The 20969-nt window shown below is 34.4% G+C and overlaps 1 long non-coding RNA gene across 1 annotated transcript; it reads left to right on the plus strand.

Moving 5' to 3' along the window:
* The first annotated feature begins 3243 nt into the window (after positions 1 to 3243).
* LOC125081411 (uncharacterized) lies at positions 3244 to 3683 on the plus strand. Its single transcript, XR_007121675.1, has 3 exons — positions 3244 to 3330; positions 3447 to 3570; positions 3650 to 3683. It is a non-coding gene; the product is annotated as an uncharacterized LOC125081411 (long non-coding RNA).
* The last annotated feature ends 17286 nt before the right edge of the window (positions 3684 to 20969 follow it).

Raw genomic sequence — 20969 nt, forward strand, 5'->3', positions numbered from 1 at the left:
GCTATTGAAAAAGAAAACCAAAGCTGGTGGCATCACAATTTCAGACTTCAAGCTCTATTAAAAAGCTGTAGTCACCAAGACAGTATGGTACTGACACAAAAACAGACACATGGATCAATGGAACAGAATAGAGAGCCCAGAAATGGACCCACAACTATGTGGTCAACTAATTTTCAACAAAGCAGGAAAGAATAGTCAGTGAAAAAAATTCTCTTCAACAGAGCTTGTTGGGAAAACTGGACAGCCACATGCAGAAGAATGAAACTAGACCATTTCCTTACCATACCCAAAATACACCATACACAAAAATAATTCAAAATGGATGAATGACTTAAATGTGAGACAGGAAAACATCAAAATCCTAGAGAAGAACACAGGCAGCAACCTCTTTGACTCAGTCATAACAACTTCTTACTAGATACATCACCAGAGACAAGGGAAGCAAAACCAAAAATGAACAACTGGGAGTTCATCAAGATAAAAGCTTCTGCACAGTGAAGGAAACAACCAACAAAACTAAAAGGCAACATAAGGAGTGAGAGAAGATATTTACAAGTGACATATCTGATAAAAGGTTAGTCTCCAAAATCTATGAAGTACTTATAGAATTCAGTACCCCCCAAAACAAATAATCCAGTTAAGAAGTGGGTAGAATGGGGCACCTGGGTGTCTCAGTGTGTTAAGGCCTCTGCCTTTGGATCGGGTTGTGGTCCTTGGGTCCTGGGATCGAGCCCTGCATCGGGCTCTCTGCTCGGCAGGGAGCCTGCTTCCTCCTCTCTCTCGGCCTGCCTCTCTGCCTACTTGTGATCTCTGTCTGTCAAATAAATAAATAAATAAATAAATAAATAAATAAATAGATAGATAGATAGATAGATAGATAGGGACGCCTAGGTGGCTCAGTTGGTTAAGCGGCTGCCTTCGGCTCAGGTCATGATCCCAGAGTCCTGGGATCGAGTCCCGCATCAGGCTCCTTGCTCAGCAGGGAGCCTGCTTCTCCCTCTGCCTCTGCCTGCCACTCTATCTGCCTGTGCTCACTCTCGCTCTCTCTCTCTCTCTCTCTCTCTCTGACAAATAAATAAAATCTTTAAAAAAAAATAAATAAATAATCTTAAAAAAAAAAAAAGAAGTGGGCAGAAGACATGAATAGATATTGTTCCAAAGAAGACATCTAGATAGCTAACAGACACATAAAGTTGCTCAACATCACTTATTATCAGGGAAATACAAATCAAAACCACAATGAGATACCACCTCACACCTGTCAGAATAGCTAAAATTAACAAGTCAGGAAATGACAGATGCTGGCGGGGATGTGGAGAAAGGAGAACCCTTCTACACTGTTGGTGGGAATACAAGCTGGTGCAGCCACTCTGGAAAACAGTATGGAGGTTCCTCAAGAAGTTAAAAATAGAACTACCCTGCCATCCAGCAATTGAACTACTGGGTATTTAAGCAAAGGATACAAAAACACAGATTCAGAGGGGTACATGCACCTGATATTTATAGCAGCATTATCAACAATAGCCAAAGTATGGAAAGAGCCTAAATGTCCTTTGACTGATAAATGGATAAAAAAAATGTGACTTATATACACAATGGAGTATTACTCAACCATCAAAAGGAACAAAATCTTGCCATTTGCAAATACATGAATGGAGCTAGAGTATATTATGCTAAGTGAAATAAGTCATTCAGAGAAAGACAAATGCCATGATTTCACTCATATGTGGAATTTAAGAAAAAAAACAGATGAACGTATGAGAGGAGGAAAAAAAGAGAAGAGAGGGAAATATCCATAAGAGACTTTTTTTTAAAAGATTTTATTTATTTGACAGAGAGAGATCACAAGTAGGCAGAAAGGCAGGCAGAGAGAGGGGGAAGCAGGCTCCCTGCTGAGCAGAGAGCCCCATGCAGGGCTCTATCCCAGGACCCTGAGACCATGACCCAAGCCAAAGGCAGAGCTTTAACCCACTGAGCCACCCAGGCACCCCCCATAAGAGATTCTTAATGGTAGAGAACAAACTGAAGGTTGGCAGATGGAGGTGAGTGGGGGATGGGCTAGATGGGTGATGGATATTAAGGAGGGTACTTGTTACAATGTTATGATGAACACTGGGTGTTGTATGTAATTGATGAACCACTTAATCCCACTCCCGAAACCAGTATTGCCCTAACTAGCATTTAAATAAACATTTTTAAAAGAAACATTAAAAAAATAAGTAGTAAACTAAAATGAGACAGGCAATCGAATAATGTCTATATGAGCTGGTGGGGAATGATATCCCAATTATGTTCCTCCTCATATATGAAGACAGACATTCAAAGCTTTTCAGAAAATATACCATTGATGTACTCCTTGAAAAAAAATGTTCAAGATATACTGTACCTCCTAAAGATATGAAATGAAATTAAGTGTCAGAGTTGGTTGTTTTTCCTAGTCCTGGAACCTAACATATAATAAATCTGGGTAAGGTTTTGGTTTTTGTTTTCTTACAACTCTAGATAAACAAAAAGACAAGTTCAGCATAGTCCTAATCAGGAGATAGATTTAGAGAAGATCAAACTAATAGAAGAAAAGCCCTGAGACCAATATCTTATAGCTACTTCACTCTTAGGACTCATATTCCCCATCATCTCCTTAAATGAACAGACCTGAAGCCCATCTTCCCCCTCCACCCTATAATCCCTTTAGAACAATATGGAACTCAAGGATTATAAAGTGGAACTGAAGGCCAACACTAAAAAGACAAAACACTGGGGTGGGGAATGAAAGTTTTTAAAGCAGCTAGACCATGAGGGAAGGAATTTCCAGAAAGAAAAGTTTTCCTTAGTTACCCAGAGGGGAAGCCACAACTGTCAAGAATGAAGTCATTCATGGTTGTAGAGAAGCTTGGGGCTAACAGGTGCTCCTGAATCCTCATGTCCTGTGGACTTGTAGTTATTGGAGAATAGTAGTCACAGGACAGAGGCAGACTTACTGTGCTACTAGAGTTTTCACTTGCTCGGCATTTTGAATATTGGGTTTCATTGATAGTTAAAAGCTGTTCTGAAGGGAGAAGAAAGCCAGGCTGCAATCAGGAAGCATATCTGTATGTTCATAGTAACTTTCCATAAGACCTTAGTAAAAAGGGATTTGAATTTCCTAGGCTCCAATATCTTATTGTCATTTCTTTTCTCATTCAAAATAAGTGTGCTCATACCTAATTTTGAATTTGTAAATTGTCTTTTTACCCAAAGATGGTCTGAAAAACTCCAGAAGCTTCAGATGTCACATGGAAAATACCAATTAGGAAGCCCTGGAGAAGACTGGAACCGAAGCAAAGAGCTAGTGTATGTATTGTGCTGGCTTCACATTTACAACCAACGGGGTAGTTAATTACTACCCACTCCCCCATTTCCTATCATTTCACTTGTATGAAGGTTGATTCTCTGATTCTCTGTTATAGGTGCACTGCTCTATCTTCGTTATGAGTCATATCCCTTAACGTTATTTTCGTCATTCTTTGTCTTATTTAAACCTAGTTTTTAATCCATGTGATTTAAAACAAGTTACCTTCACTGATTTGACAGGTATGTTTGAGTCCTTTTATAGTATGTTACATTGTTTAGTCTGGTTTTCTTTAAATTAATTGACTTTATTTTTCAAAAGTTATAGGTTTATAGACCTATTGAGCAGACATTTGGTGAGTTCCTATATATATCCCCTCTTGTCCTGCACATAATTTCCCCTATTATTAACATTTTCCATTAGTGTGGTATATGTGGTACAATTAATTAACTAAAATTGGTTATTATTATTAACTAAATTCTGAAGTTTGCCCTAAGGCGGCTTACTCTTCATGTTGTACATTCAAAGGGTTTTGACAAATATATGTTATGTATGCACCAATGGATTATCATACAAAATAGTTTCAATGCCCTAAAAATCCACTGTGCTCTACCCATTTATTCCTCTCTCTCACCCCTCAAAATCTTGACAGCCACTGATGCTTTTGCTGTCTCTATAGTTTTGTCTTTTGCAGAATGTCACACAGTTAGAATCACACAGGATGTAGCCTTTTCAGAATGGCTGCTTTCACTTGGCAATAAGCATTTAATGAGGAACATTAAATATCCTCCATATCTCTTAGTGGTTTGATAGCTCATTTCTTTTTATTGCTAATAATATTCCATTCTATGGAATGGATCCATAGTTTGTTTATTCAGTCACTTATTGAAGGACATCTTGGTAGCTTCCAATTTTTAGCAAATATAAATAAAGCTGCTATAAATTGTGTGTAGGGCTTTTTTTGACTTAAGTTTTCAACTCATTAGGGAAACTTCTAGGAGCATGAATGCTGGATCATATTGTAAAACTACATTTAACTTTGTAAGGCTGGGCTCCCAGGGGTTTTTAATCTCTCAAACTGGCTCATTCTCAGCCTCCAGCAATTAGTCAGTTTATAGCCTACCAGTTTCTGGCATTCATTGTGAGCTTCTGCTTCTGGGCCTCTCTGCTCCTGTTAAGCCGTGATTCTCTGTATTCACCTTTCTGTTTATTTTTCGGGGTGATAGTTTACCCTGTGACATCAATTATCTAATGGATCTAAGAAGAGTTGTTGGTTTTGTTTGTTTTGGGTGTTGGGAGGACAGAAAGACAATTTTCAAGCTCTTTATAAAAGTCAGACTGGAAGCCAGAAGTCTATCCTATTTTTAAGCATTTATCTTTCACTAGGTGTTCTGTTTTCTTTGCCTTTTATTCCAGCTGTCTGGTATTTCTTTTTACTGGTACTTTACAATTTTACTTTTATCAAATGCCCTCAGTTCCCTCCTTTTTTAGTCCTTAAGTGTCTGTTCCCTATTATGAGCTACAAGAAAATTAACTCCTATCTTCTACCCTCCACTGGTAATTTAATTGCATAATTTTACTCAACAGTATGATCTTACTTATGTTTATATTTGTGAATATGTTACTGTTCCAAGTACTTGATTTCTCAGCTGTAAGTGGTATCCTTTGAGTATTGCTATCACAGCTGATTCCATTTTCCACTTTCTCTTTCCTTTGCCTCCTGATTTTTGTTAGTTGTTTCATTTCTACATTGAGCATAAGTCATTCCATTCTGTTACCCTTATTCTCACTTTTCAGTCTTAAATTCTCAGCTGATAACATTCAGAGCTCCAATCAATCCTTTTCCTCATGTTTCTCTTTATTACATGCATGGTTAAAGATTCTCCTCTAGGATTGTGTCCATTCAATTTAAGATTTCTGATATATTGGCATAAAAATGGTAGCAAATAGGCTCTTATTATCTGTATAACCTGTATTCTTATCTGTACTTAGGTCTTTTGACAGTGATTATTTTTGTCTTGTTTCTCTGTTTTTATTTTGTTAATCTTACCAGAAGTTTATGAATTTTATTGACATTTTCAATTAACCAGGGTCCATTTGTTTGGCATTATTTACTTTGTCCATTTACCTTTGTTTCTATACCATTAATCCTTCTATGTTTTTCTACTTTTTGAGTTTTGAGTGTTTGTTTTTGTTTTTAACCTTATTGCATTGTTCTGACTGGTGTCTTGGGAAGTAAATGATTAAAACAGCAGGTCTGCAATGCATCTGCTCTCCTGGCCAGAGGAGGAGATGCCCTGGAAAAGAAAGAAGGCAAACGCCCTAGTTTAATCTCTGTGTAAACATACCAGTAACAGACTTCATAGCAAATAGACAAAAATAGACATAGCAAATAGAAGGAGAGGCCTTGTTATGAAAAGCTTTTAGCAGGATGTACCTGGCCATTTAGAAATGCTTAAAAGAACCTGGAATCTATAGATTTGTAGGACATAATTGCCTGAAAAATATCATGTAAGCTATAACTATCTGAGTATAAAGCAGAGATGGTTTATGACCCTTTCAACATGGGTGCTCTGGGTCAGAAAATTTCTTACATAGTTTTTAAAAAAGACCTGAGAATGCTCAGCTTGAAGTGCTAGACTTCTCCACAGATTGACTATGCTTTTTGATTATTTGCACCCTCGATATTATTGATAAAGTTTGATCTCTTATTTGTGTCTGGCTTATTTGACAATCCAATCCTTTTTTAAAATTATTTTTTTATAGAAGTATGGTTTACAATGCTATATTAATGTCAGGTACATGACATAGTGACTTGACAACTCCATACGTTAAGTTAGGCTCACCATGATGAGTGCAGTCACCATCTGTCACCATACAAAGCCACTGGAATATTATTGACTATATTTCCCATACTACATTTATCCCCATGATTTATCCATTCTGTAACAGGAAGTTTGCATCTCTTAATCCCTTTCACCTATTTCTCCCATCTCCTTAGCTGCCTTCTCTCTAGCAAACACCAGTTCTCCGTATTTGTGGATCTGTTTCTGTTTTTGTTTGTTCATTTATCTTGTTTTTTTAGATTTCACATATAAGTGAAATCAGATGGCATTTGTCTTTCTCATCTGCCTTATTTCACTTCGCACTGTACTTCCTAGGTCCCTCTGTTTTGTGGCAAATGGCAAGATCTCATTCTTTTTATGGTTGAGTAACATTACATTGTATATGTATGCCACATCTTCTTTATTTATTCATCTATTGGTTGCTTTCATATATTGGATATTTTAGATAATGCTGCAAGAAACATGAGGGTGCATATATCTTTTTCAAATTAGTGTTTTTATTTTCTTTGGGTAAATATGCAAGAGTGGAAATTTTAATTTTTTGAGGATCCTCTGTACTATTTTCCACAGTGGTTGCACCAGTTTATATTCCCACCAACAGTGCATGAGGGTTCCTTTTTTCCCCCACATTCTCATTAACAGTTGTTATTATTATTATTTTATTTTAGCCATTCTGACAGGTATGAGGTGATATCTCATTGTGATTTTGATTTGTATTTCCTGGATGATGAGTGATGTTGAGCATCTTTTCATGTGTTTGTTGACCATCTACATTTTTCTTTAGAAAAATGTCTATTCAGGTTCTTTGGTTTTAATTGGATTTTTTTTTTTTTTTGGTGTTTAGTTGTAGAAGTTCTTTATATATTTAGATATTAGCCCCTTATTACATATATTATTTGCAAATATGTTCTTTCACTCAGTAGATTTCCTTTTTATTTTGTTGGTAGTTTCCTTCACTGTTCAAAAGCTTTTTATTTTGGTATAGTCCAAATAGTTTATTTTTGCTTTTGTTTCCTTTGCCTGAGAAGACATACACAGAAGAATGTTTTTAAGGCCAATGTTCAGAGACTACTCCCTATGCTTTCTTTAAGGAGTTTTATGGTTTTGAGTCTTACATTTAGGTTCTTAATCCATTTTGAGTTTATTTTTGTGTATAGTATAAGAAAGAGTTCCAGTTTCATTCTTTTGTATGTGGCTGTCCAGTTTTCCCAGCACCATTTATTGAAGATTGTCTTTTCCCTATTGTATATTCTTACTTCCTTTGTCACTGATTAATTAACCATGTAAGTATGGGGTTTCTTTTATGCTCTCTGTCCTGTTGCATTGATCCTGATCCATTGTGCTAGTACCGTACTGTTTTGATTACTGTGTCTTTGTAGTATATCTTGAAGTCTAGGATGGTGATACTTCCAGCTCTGTTTTTCTTTCTCAAGATTACTTTGACACCAATCCTCAATCCTTAACTTGGATGCTCAACTTGTTAAGCCTTTCGTATTTTCTAATATATGAATTCAATACTAACCTTTTTTTCCTAAGTACTTCTTAGTTGCCTTCTACATGTTTTGATAAGTAATATTTTCATCATTATTCATTTCAGAATATTTCCAATTTAAAATGATTTCTTTCTGACCCATGAGTGTTTTCCTAAATTTCCAAACAAAAGTGATTTTCTAGTTAACTTTTTATTGCTGACAACTAACTTAACTGTGTCTTTTTCAAAGAATGTTGTTTAAATGATAATCAATACTTAAAATTGGTTGAGTCTTGCTTTGATTAGGTGGTAATATTACTTTATAGGAAAATTTTGATTACTAAAACAACCCAAGAATATACAGAAAGCTTGAGTAAATTAAAAGTCATAAATGAAATAGAAAAAGTCAAAGAACTTCCTTTAACAGAGTGCTAGGCTTAGACAATTTAAGGTATGAGTTATTAAAATCCTCCCAAAACCAAAATAAATAAATAAATAAACCTTATAATGTGGTTTTAAAAACCATAGCACAGAAAAACAGTAGGATATTTTAGAACATTTTTTTTGGTCTGGCATAATAATGCCAAAATATGACAGAGCATTAGAAAAACAGGATTTAGACCAAATGTTTATAAAAATGATCAAATTGGGGTGCCTGGGTGGCTCAGTCAGTTAAGCATCTGCCTTCAGCTCAGCTCATGATCCCAGGGTCCTGGGATCAAGCCCCATGTCAGGCTTCCTGTTGAGCCTGCTCAGGGAGCCTGCTTCTCCCTCTCTCTCTCTCTCTCTCTTGCTCCCATGCTTGTTCTGTCTGTCTCTCTCTCTCTGCCAAATAAATAAATAAAATATTTTTTAAAAAATTATCAAATTGAATTCAGCATGACATTTAAGTTTTAATATTCATATAAGGCTTATGTTTTAGAATTTATAAATAAGCCTATATTGATATATCTATTAGGAGGAGGGGCAAGATGGTGGAGTAGTAGGAGACCCTGTCTCATTCTATTAGATAATCTGTCATATCAAGGAAAAATGTCATATTTACATGCTGAATATCTGTACAACTAGATCCATGACGTATTCTTGATTTAAGGAAAATCTAGTAAATTAGAAAAATGACTGTACTTCATTAATCTGATAAATAATACTAATTTCAAACCTGTAGTCAATGGCATCATTAACTGTAAAACACAAAAGGTATATTGATAAAAGTCAGAAATGAACAAAAGTACTTTCCTCACTATTATGTATCACTGTTTCTGAAAATTTCATCCAATGCAACAAGGCAAGGAAAAGAATAAGTTGTTTCATTATTGGCAACAGGAGATATAATTATTATTTGCAAATCTTGTGATTCACTCTGTGGAAAAACTTTAAAACTCATCTGTTATATTATTTTGGTTAAGAATGATTTAATATTTGATTAACCAGAAAATAACTAGTCCCCAAATCATAGCTTTTCTATTTAATAATAATTATGAGTTAGAGTATATGTTTTATAAAACATTTCCACTAATATGAACAACAAAACTTTTAAAAATGGAAAAAATTTTAAATAAAAAATATTTAAATGAATCATGATGCACTAAGGAATGGGTTTTTTCTTTGTTATTCTAATATAACACCTAACAAGGAAGAGCCAAAGGAAAGATCCTCTTTCTTCATCTTTAAGATAGTCAGAGTAGCTTATCTTTGAAAGAAAGGGGTTGATATTTAGGATTGTCTTCCCTAAAAGGAAGTGAGATCCATGGATTTATAGTAGCTGTTTTTGGAATGTTAGATTATATTACAGGAAAGAATCTTTCAGCCTTTTATTTCCATAGAGTGTAATAAATTACAGAATCCTGAGGAATTATTGGCACAGGCGAAAGGGCAAGGGTTACACACATACCAATTGAAACATGCCTGATTCCTTTCACATAACACCTTTAGGGAACACATTCCAAAGAAGGTGACTATGAGTCAGTAAGGCTTGGGTGTGGCTGAGTAAGGAATATTCCTGACTCCAACATTAGTAAGCAGGATGTGGATTCAGTGGGTGCCTACTTACTTTGTAGGAGCAGTTGATTTGGTCAAGTGGCTAAGCAAAATAACCCCATCACACCCCAAAGAAGCACAGCAGAGTGCAGATATTTGCTGACAGTCTGTCCTGTTCCATAAAAGGATAAATAGGTACCATGGACAGGGAAGCGACTTCTCCCTGACTAAAGTTGAATGTCTAGAGCTATCATGTGTGACTGAAGAAGTTTGTCAGCTCCCAATAATCTTAAATTATCCCAAGTTAAGGGAAAGAATTTTCATAGATTGGTGTTGGACCTTCCACCTGTGTTGATGGTGGGTTCTAGAAAAACATCATAATATGATTTGATAAAATAAAGATGGAAATATGACCGTAACTGTATCCTTTATGTTATTTATGTATATATTGTGCAAATCCACTTAATGGTATGGGATTATTTTTAAGATGAAAAGCAGATTCTAAAATTAAAGAACAAACTTATCCAAATAGTGAAGAAATTACTTTTAAAAAGAAATAAAACACTGCAATATTATAAAAATTTACACAAAGCCTTAGAAAAGAAAGTCAAGAAGTAACCATTTGTCCATTTTTAAGAAGGATAAATACCAAATAAATAAAATCTTTAAAAAAAAAATTTTAAAGGGGCGCCTGGGTGGCTCAGTGGGTTGAAGCCTCTGCCTTCAGCTCAGGTCATGATCCCAGGGTCCTGGGATCGAGCCCCACATGGGGCTCTCTGCTCGGCAGGGAGCCTGCTTCCCTCTCTCTCTGCCTGCCTCTCTGTCTACTTGTAATCTCTCTGTCAAATAAATAAATAAATAAATAAATAAATAAATAAAATCTTTAAAAAAAATTTAAAAAAAAGAAGGATAAATACCTGGCCTTTAGTAGTTAAATATTTTAATATGTCTTGGGACTGTTAACTCAACTTAGAAATATCCTGATTTTAAAGATAATTGTCTTCTTGAAGCATAACACTTAATATTAAGCTAGTCTTGATTATTAGTTATGAGAAGTGACATTTACATACAAAAGGTTGATTTTAAAAAATAACATTTTACCACATTTTATTATAGACAGGATATTTGTTAAAAAGTCGTAAATAGCTTTGGTTGTTCACTTAAAATTGTAGACTATATTTGAAACAAAAGTTCATTTTTAGCAGGTAATAATTAAACTGGTGATATACCATCATTCATCTAGCTCCACTAAATTCAAGGAATATAAAAGGACTAATAATATATTAAAAAATTACAGCTGAACAACTCCACGATTTTTTTATTCTTGTAAAAAAAAAACAAACATGTTTTACAAGTAAAAGTTACCTGAAAAGATTAGCTTTAAAACACAATGCAGAATATCAGTTTGTCATGAGAATTATAGCACTGTGATTCAGATGAAAATTTTCCTGAAGAGGATGGCTAAGAACAAAGGGCAGACCTCTTCAGTATCAAATATCAAAAGAATTGTCTAAGCAAAACATGTAAGATTAATAGAAGATTAACCTCCATTTTAGTCTCAGAAGGGAACTGCTGGCTTCTAATGCAAAGCTCTAGTCTAGGACTACATCAATTTATGTCTTTGCTGAAGAATCTATTAGCATCAAATGCTAAATAAGCTAAAGTTACAAAAGCATTCATGGGTTAAGGATCTTGGGCTCTGAAGGTAGTGTCAACATATAATTTATATTCTGCAAGCATTAAACGATATGAATATAAAAATCAAAGTAGATTTAAAAAAGAGAAAAGGAAAATAATCTATGGTTTTTAAAATTTTAAATATTATTTTAGTTTTAACATAATGTTTTGGACTTCAGATTTCCCTAGGATCATTCTGGATACTTAAATAGTAATGTCTCCACACACCCTCCAAAGGTGGGTGATTTGATTTACACTCCAAAGGGGACTGTACAGATCCATAAAGAGATCTAGTAATTCCACTCACAACTCACATGGAGAGCAAAATTAAGAGAAAGGGAACGCACAAATGTTCATTTACATATAACTGGGGAAATAATATGAAGATTAAGCAGGAAAACTGTGTAGTAGGATCCTGTAGTTGGTGAAATATGATAATGTTACACCCCACCCCCCCCAGAAAAGAGGGCTTTACCTCAACGGGAGTCTGAGGCCCCATGGATCAAAGCCACAGCATGGAAGGAGTTGGGAGAGAGAAGAGATAGGAAGTTGCAGAACCAGAGGTGGCAATCTGGAGAAGGCAGTGCTTAAGTTGGCAGTGTAACAGCCCAAATTAGATCTCTTTTGATGATCTGACAGTGAATGGAGGAAGGAAGAAAACGATGGAAAGCAAGAATCTCAGAAAGTAAAAGAGTCACAGAAAGTAGAAGACACCTCATCATGCAAAACGGTTCTCATTTACTGCAGACTTTATACTTCTGAGTACCAACAGAAGAGTATGTTCTTGAACTAAGAAACCTAATAAGTACCCAGACCCCTCATAGTTCACCATAGGGATGTGGGTGGTTGCTGACTTAGGAGAATCCAAGACATATAAAAAGTGATCAGAAAGCCAGACAACATCCTCATTAGGCTATAATAAAAAGAAAGGAAGATGTAATTTTTTCATTGGATGAAAATATTCCTAAAAATGTAGCAGAGAAAAATTAAAACTCGGGACTCAAATATAAAGACCATAATACTAAATTAGAAATGGCAGATTAGAGAACACACCTTAAAAACAAAGACAGAAAAAAATTAGAAATGGCTTGAATAAGAATAAGAAAGAATAGAAATGACAAAATGTAGAAAGTTGGAAAAAATAGAACTGGCCAAACTCAGGAAAGAAATCGGGGGGGGGGGTCATTTTAGAAATAAAGAGAGTTACAAACTATTCAGCAGAAAATAGCTCCAGTAGTAAAATAAGGAACATTTGAATAAGGAGTGAAAAGAGCCAAGAGAACATAGACAAAATACAAGAGAGGGAAAGAGAGAAAGGTATTCAAAAGAAAAACTCTAGATACAGCGAACAAGCAAGGCAAGTAGCAAATGTGTATAAATATTTGTCACAACAAGAAAAACAACTATGAAATTTAAATTTTGGTCAATTATGGTACATTACCTGGTAAAATTAATAGGCTCTTAAAAACCTTCTGGGGCTTCAGACAAAAAAAACTGTCAGGGGAAAATATCGGCAATATATTTCTTTTTTTTAAGCTTTTATTTTAATTCCAGTTAACTTACAGTGTTATATGTGTTTCAGGTGTACAATATAGTGATTCAACACTTCCATACATCACCCTGTGCTCATCATGACAACGACATTCCTTAATTCCCATAACCTACTTTACCCATTCCCCACCCACCTCCCCTCTGGTAACCATCAGTTTGTTCTCTATAGTTATGAGTCTGTTTTTTTGGTTTGTCTCTTTTTTATCTCGTTCTTTTGTTTCATTTCTTAAATTCCACATATTAGTGAAATCATGTGGTATTTGTCTTTCTCTGATTTATTTCACTTAACATTGTACTCTCTAGCTCCATCCATATAGTTGCAAATGGCAAGATTTCATTCGTTTTGATGACTTAGTATTATCCCATTGTATATGTTTATACCACCTCTTCTTTATCTGTTCATCTAGTGATAAACACTTGGGCTGCTTCCATAATTTGGCTATTGTAAATAATGCTGCTATAAACATAAGAGTGCATATATCCCTTTAAATTAGTTTTCTTATATTCTTTTGGTAAATACCCAGTGATGTAATTGTTGCATCATAAGGTGAATCTAATTTTACTTTTTTGAGGAATCTCCATACTGTTCTCCAGAATGGCTACCCCAGTTTGCATGCCCAGCAGTGCACGAAGTTTCCTCTCTCCACATCCTTGCCAACTCCTGTTATTTTTTATGTTGTTGATTTTAGTCATTCTGACAGGTGAGGGGGTTATCTCATTATAGTTTTGATTTGCATTTCCCTGATGATAAATGATGATGAATGTCTTTTCGTGTGTCTTTTGGCCATCTGTGTGTCTCCTTTGGGGAAATGTCTGTTCTGCCTATTTTGAATTAGATTATTTTGGTTTTTTGTTTAGCTTTGAAGTTCCTATGTATTTTGGATACTAACCCTTTTTGGATATGTCATTTACAGATATCTTCTCCCATTCCTTCAATTGTCTTTTAGTTTTGTTGGTTGTTTCCTTCACTGTACAGAAGCTTTTTATTTTGATGAAGTCCCAATAGTTCATTTTTGCTTTGTTCCCCTTACCTCAGGAGACCTATCTAGAAAGAAGTTGCTACAGCTGCTGTCAAAAAGTTACTGCCTGTGTAGTCTTCTAGAATTTTTATGGTTTTGGGTCTCATGATTAGGTCTTTAATCCATCTTGAATTTTTGCAAATTATTTTTGTGTACAGTTTAAGAAAGTGGTCTGGTTTCATTCTTTTGCATGTTGGTATCCAGTTCTCCCAACACCATGGATTAAAGAGACTGTCTTTTCTCCATTGCATATTCTTTCCTGCTTTGTCAAAGATTAATTGACCATATAATTGTGGGTTTACTTCTGGATTTTATATGCTGTTCTACTGATCTGTGTGTCTCTTTTTGTGCCAGTATCAAACTGTTTTGATCGTTCCAGCTTTGTAATATAACTTGAAGTTTGGAATTGTGATGCCTCCCACTTTGCTTTTCTTTTTCAGGGTTGCTTTGGCTATTTGGGGTCTTTCGTGGTCGCACACAAATTTTAGAATTGTTTGTTCTCTGAAAAATGCTGTTAGTATTTTGATGGGGATTCCATTAAATGCGTAAATTGCTTTGGGTAGTATAGACATTTTAACAATATTTCTTCTTCCAATCCGTGAGCATGGAATGTCTTTCCATTTTCCAACTAGTCTGAGTTGTCTTCAGTGTCTTTCATCAGTGTTCTATAGTTTCAATACAGGTCTTTCAGCTCTTTGGTTAAGTTTATTCCAAGGTATCTTATAATTTTGTGTGCAATTGTAAATAGGATTGTTTTCTTAATTCTCTTTTGCTGTTTCAATATTGGTGTATAGAAATGCAATAGATTTCTCTACATTGATTTTGTATCCTGTGACTTTATCAAATTCATCTACCAGTTCTAGTTTTTGGGTTTCCTATGTGCAATATCATCTGCAAACAGTAAAAGTTTTACTTCTTTTTTACCGATTTGGATAACTTTTATTTCTTTTTGTTGTTTGATTGCTGTGACTAGTACTCTGAGTACCATGTGGAATAAAAGTGGTGAGAGTAGACATCCGTGTCTTGTACTTGACCTTATAAGAAAGTTTCTCAGTTCTTTAAGGATGATGTTTGCTGTGGGTTTTTCGCAGATGACCTTTATTATGTTGAGGTATGTTCCTTCTTAACATACTTTATTGTGAATTTTTATCATGAATGGATGTTATGCCTTGTCAAATACTTTTTCTGCATCTAATTGAAATGATCATATGGTTCTTATCTTTTTTCTTACTAATGTGATTTGCAAATATTGAACCACCATTGCAACCTAGGAATAAAACCCACTTGATTGTGGAGAATGATTTTTTAAATATATTGTTCAATTTGGTTTGCTAGTATTTTATTGAGAATTTATACATCTTTGTTCATCAGAGATATTGACCTGTAGTTCTCTTTTTTAGTGTTTTTTTTTTTTTAATCTGGTTTTGGTATCAAAGTAATGCTGTTCTCACAGAATCAATTTCAAAGTTTTCCTTCCTTTTCTTATTTTTGGAATAGTTTGAAGAAGAGTAGGTATTAAGCCTTCTTTAAATGTTTGGTAGAATTAATCTGTAAAGCCATCTGATCCTGGACTTTTGTTTTTTTGGGGACTTTCTTGTTTACTGACTCAATTTCCTTGCTGGCTATTGTTATTAGTTCTGTTCAAATTTTCTATTTCTTCCCATTTCAATTTTGATAGATTATATGTTTATACGAACTTATCCATTTCTTCTAAGAAGTTGTCCAATTTGTTGGCATATAGCTTTTCTCTCCTTTTTTATGATTATTTATTATTTGAGAGAGAGGGAGCATGAGCAGGAGGGGCAGAGGGAGAGGGCAAGAAAGAGACTCTCAAGCAGACTCCATGCTAAGCCTGACTCAGGGCTTGATCTCACAACTATTAGATCACAACTTGGACTGAAACCAAGAGTAGGATGCTCAACCAGCTGTGCCACCAAGGTGCCCCAGCATATAGTTCTTCATAATAATTTCTTATGATTGTACTTGTGTGGTGTTGATTGTTATTTCTCCTCTCTCATTTGTGATTTTATTTATTTGGGTTCTTTCTCTTTTTTTCTTGATAAGTCTGGCTAGAGGCTTATCAATTTTATTGATTTTTTTTCAAAGAAACAGCTCCTGGTTTCATTGATCTGTTCTGTTGTTCTTGTTGTTGTTTAGTTTCTACATCAATTATTTCTGCTCTAATCCTTATTATCTTCCTTCTCAGCAATATATTTCAACAGCAATTTACAATAGACTGAGTCAACTGATCCTACCACACTTCCCTCTTTCTCCACTTAATGCTTTTTCTCCTTTTTTCATCTAGCTTAAGGTTTATAAATAGTAGTTATAATCATGTCCTTCCATATATCCTGCATCTGTTCTTCTCTCAGTTCCATAACTTTATCCTGTGAAACTCAGTATTGTGCTAACTTCCCAAAAAATCACTACTCAGTTTAATCTCTCCGCTTGCTTTATATAAACCCCATGAGCTGGTAATAACTGTAGAAAAATTCAAAACCATATTCATGACCACACACTTCAGGTGAGCCATGAATGCTATCAGATCATCAAAATGCATGTCAAAGTCTAGTCACCCCCCTCTTCTCTTGAAGGACCATTGCATATCTTCTCTACTTTCCTGAAACCACTTAAACTTCCTATCCTTTCCTCACTTCCAGCTGAAGATATGCTTCCTTACTGAGAAAATTAAGCAACTGGAAGAGAACTTCCACAGACCGCAACCACAGCATATTTCCTCACTTAGAAGTATCTGCACTCACATACTTTGCTTTTCTCTATGTTACTCCAGATCAACTACCCATGAGCCAGTCTGAGACAAATCTCCCCCCTTGTGCTCTAAATCCCGTCTGCTATTGCCTACCCAAAAATACAGCTTTGTCAAATTTTCTTTCTTTCTTATATCAGCTCTTTACTAGATCATTCCCCTCAGCATATACATATCTGTCATTTCTCCTAACATATAAAAAAAGGAAAATGCTTGATCCCACTTCTGGGTGGCTTAACTTTTCCCTCACTCTCCTTTGCATTGCAACTCCTTGAAACACATGTCTATAGGACTGTCTCCAAGTGCACCTTTTTCCTTCTCTTTCAGACTTACTCCATTCGGATTTGCATTCCCTCTATGTCACTTAAAACTGCTTTTTCTAAGGTCATCAGTAGTATCCATATTGCTAAACTAATATTCAATTCTCATTCCTCCTCTTACTTATGAATGGCATCTAATGAAGCTAATCATGTTCATCCCCTTGATACACTTTCATTATTTGGTTTCTAGGACATAACACTCAGTTGCTCCTTCTCCGTTTCCATTACCTTGCATTGCATTTTCCTTCTTCCCACTCTTTGACATGACAGCACACCAGAGATCCATCCTTGCTAATATTTGCTATCTACTTTATTCCTTTTGTGATGGCATCCAGTCTAAAGGCTAAAAATGTCATCTATATGCCATTAGACAGTTTGCTCCTAAACACCAGGCCCCTATTACCAAGTACACATTGAATTGGAGATCTAGTAGGTATTTCAAACTCAGTATGTCTAACATGAACTTTCAGTCTAACTTATAATAAATGTTCCATCCATACCATTCCCTATCTCAATTAATGACAATGCTATCCTTCCAAATTGTAGGCCAAAAATAAAAAAACAAACCAAACGACAACAACAAAAGCCCTTAGAATCGGTTCTAACTTCTCATCTTGCAAATCTCAAGTTTGAATGCTTTTTGAAACTGAGTTTTAACACACAGTGAAGTACAAAAAGTCATTTTTTACTAATTTATTTCCCTACATAACCACCATCCAGATTGAGATATAGACTATTATCACCAGCCCAGAAGTCTACCTCATTTCCTTTTAAGGTCAATACACTTTCTTCTGACCTTTATCAAAATAAAGAGTAACTACACTTCTGATCTTTATCACAATAGATTGGTTTAGCCTATTCTTGACCATGAATAAATGAAACTAGACAATATATATGTTTTTGCCTCAATATTATATCTGCTAGATATTTCTATGTTGATGTGTTCAGTAGTTGTATTGGGTTTTTCCCCCATTACTAGGTATTATTTATTCACTATCAAGTTGTTGGACAATTGGAATGTTTCTAGATTCTTGCTATTATGAATAAAGGTAAAATGACCATTTTTTACACAGCTTTTGATAGACATATGCAATATTTCTGTTGCATGCATACTTAGAAGTATAATTGCTGGGTAATATGGGTACACACATGGATCCCCATTAGTAGATTCTGCCAAAGAATTGCCCAAAATGATTCTATCAGTTTACACTCCTTCCAGCAATGTGTGATAGCCAGAGTTCCAGTACATCCTTGCCAACACTAGATATTCTTAGTTCTTTTAATTTTAGTCAGGCTTGTGGGTGTGTAGTAGTATTTTATTATGGCTTTCAAATGTATTCCTGATGGCTAATTCTGTTGATCGCCTTTTCATATGCTTATCTGCAATTTGTACATTCTTTTTTATACAGAGTCTGTTGATATTTCTGTCCCATTATTTTTTTTATTGCTTTTCCCCTATTGATTTGATAGAAATTTTTTATAGTTTGGATATGTGTTGTTTTTGTGATATATGCACTAAAAATAACTTTTTCCAGTTTTCAGTTTACTTTTTACTTGTAAAATCCCTTTTGATGAATAGAACATCTTAATTTTTATGAAGTTCACCAGTTCACCAATTATCTTTTATAATGTGTTTTTCATTCCTGTATCCTTTAACTACCCCAAGGTCCTGATGGTATTCTCCTACATTTTTTCCTGAGAGCTTTATAGCTTACCTTTCACATTTCAGTGTATGCCCTATTTCCAGTTGATTTTTGTTTACAGCATAAGATAGGGGTCATATTCATTTTTTTTTTCCAATGGGTATCCAATTGATTCATCACTGTTTATTTAGGTCTTTTTTAATTTCTCTTAGCAATGGCTGTAGTCTTCAGTCATGTTACATTTATTCCTAAGCATCTAATTTCTTGGAAACTTCTATATGTAACTTTATATCTCATTTTCTAATTCCTTATTCCTGGAATGTAGAAATACAATTTATTTTTAATATTGATCTTGTATCCAGTGATCTTGCTAACTTCACTTATAAATTCTAATCATTTGTAGGTTCCTTTATATTTTCTAGATACTCAAATATGTTACTGAAAATCATGATGGTTTTACTTTTTTCTATCCAGTCTTTATAGAATTTATGTTCTTCTCTTGAATTTTACAGTGTTTGGGATTTCCAATAAAACTTGAATAGAATTGATGTCATTGGACCCATTTGTCTTATTCCACCCTCATAGGGAAAATGTTCAATATTTCATTATTAGTTACCATGTTAACCATAGGTTTTTGTAGACATGCTTTGCAGATGAAAGAGGATCTCTTCTATTCCTATTTGTTGAGATTATTTTTTTCATCATGAATTGACATACAATTTTATCAAATGCCTTTTCTGCATCTCTTTAGATGATTGTATGATTTTTGTCACTTATTTTGTTAATGTGGTCAGTTACAATTATTGATTTTTCTTATGTTGAAAACTATCTTATGCCACTGGAATACACTTCACTTAGTCATGAAGTATTATATATTGCTGGATTTGATTTGATAATATATGTTCAAATTTTGTGCATCTATTCACAAGGAAGAAATTGGCATGTAATTTTTCTTCTTTGCAATGCAATGCCAATTATTACCTATTGAGAAACAAAAAATATGAAGTGTTCCGTTTCAATTATTTGCTGGAAGTGATTTAGCTAATTGGGATTATTCCATGTTAAATCTCTGGAAAGCTGAAAACTGTGGCTTTAGTTTCTTTAATGGGTATAGGAATGATCAGAATTTCTATTTTTATGCCAGTTTTGGAAACAAGGCCAGCTTCATGGGCATAGAGCCTATGAAGTCACATCCGCTTATAAATGTCTTACACTTAATTTAATGCTTTATTGTCACCATCTTTAAATTTTTTATTAATGTTTGAACAAAGAAACTCCTCATTTTTCACTGGACTCCTCAAATGATAGAGTTATTCATGTTTTGTCACATGTGGTTTTAAAGGTATTTGCTTATTTTACCTAATTTATCAAATTTATTAGTATTAATTTGTTAATAAACATTAATTCTGTTTTCAGTATCTTTAGGATTTGTAATATCTGTGTTTTTATTACTTATGATATTGATAATTTCTATTCTTTATCTTCCTTTACTATCTTGCTATTAACAAAATACTTCATTAATCTTTTTTGAGAAAAAATTTTTCCTGTGTTTATTTTCTTTAAAATTATGTCTGCTTTTTGGGGTGCCTTGGTGCTCAATCAGTTAAATGTCTGCCTTTAGCTCAGGTTATGACCCCAGGGTCCTGGGATCTAGCCCCCCATCTGCCTTGGGCTCCGCTGCTTCTTCCTTTCCCTCTGCCACTCCCCCTGCTTGTGCGTGCTTTCTCTCTCATTCTCTCATTCTTGGTCTTGTTCTCTTTTAAATAAATAAATTAATTAAATATTTTTTAAAAATTATGTCTGCTTTTTGAAATTTTAATTACTGTTACCTTTATTAACTTCCTTCTACTTTTTAAGGAATATTTAAATATGTTTAGTTTATAGTTAATTTTCTAGTTTCTCGAGATAGTAGATTGGAACATTGATTTTCAACCTTTCTTTTCAATATACTAATTTAGAGCTAAAAATTTCCCTTTGGCCGCCATTTCAAATGCATCTCAGAATTTCTGATATGTCAGATTTTTTTCATTCAATTTAAAATATAATTCATTGTGATTTCTTTTTTTTGACACATCTGTTATATAATAGTGTGTGTTTAATTTCAAAACACTTAGAGATTTTCCAATAATCTTATGTTGATTTCTAGTTTCTCTTGTATTCAAAGAATATACTCCTTAGGATTCCAATTCCTTGGAATGTACCTATGTAATGTGTACATTATGGAATGTACCTACATAGATTAGCTAATGGTCCATTTGGTAAATATTTCAAATGCACTTGAAAATGTTTACTCTGATTATGTTGGGTGTAATGTTCATTCAGTTGTTTAAATTTCCTGGGTCTTTAATTTTTTTCTTGTTCATTTACTAA

This window comes from Lutra lutra, chromosome 11 (assembly GCF_902655055.1).
Source record: "Lutra lutra chromosome 11, mLutLut1.2, whole genome shotgun sequence".
Lineage (NCBI taxonomy): Eukaryota > Metazoa > Chordata > Mammalia > Carnivora > Mustelidae > Lutra > Lutra lutra.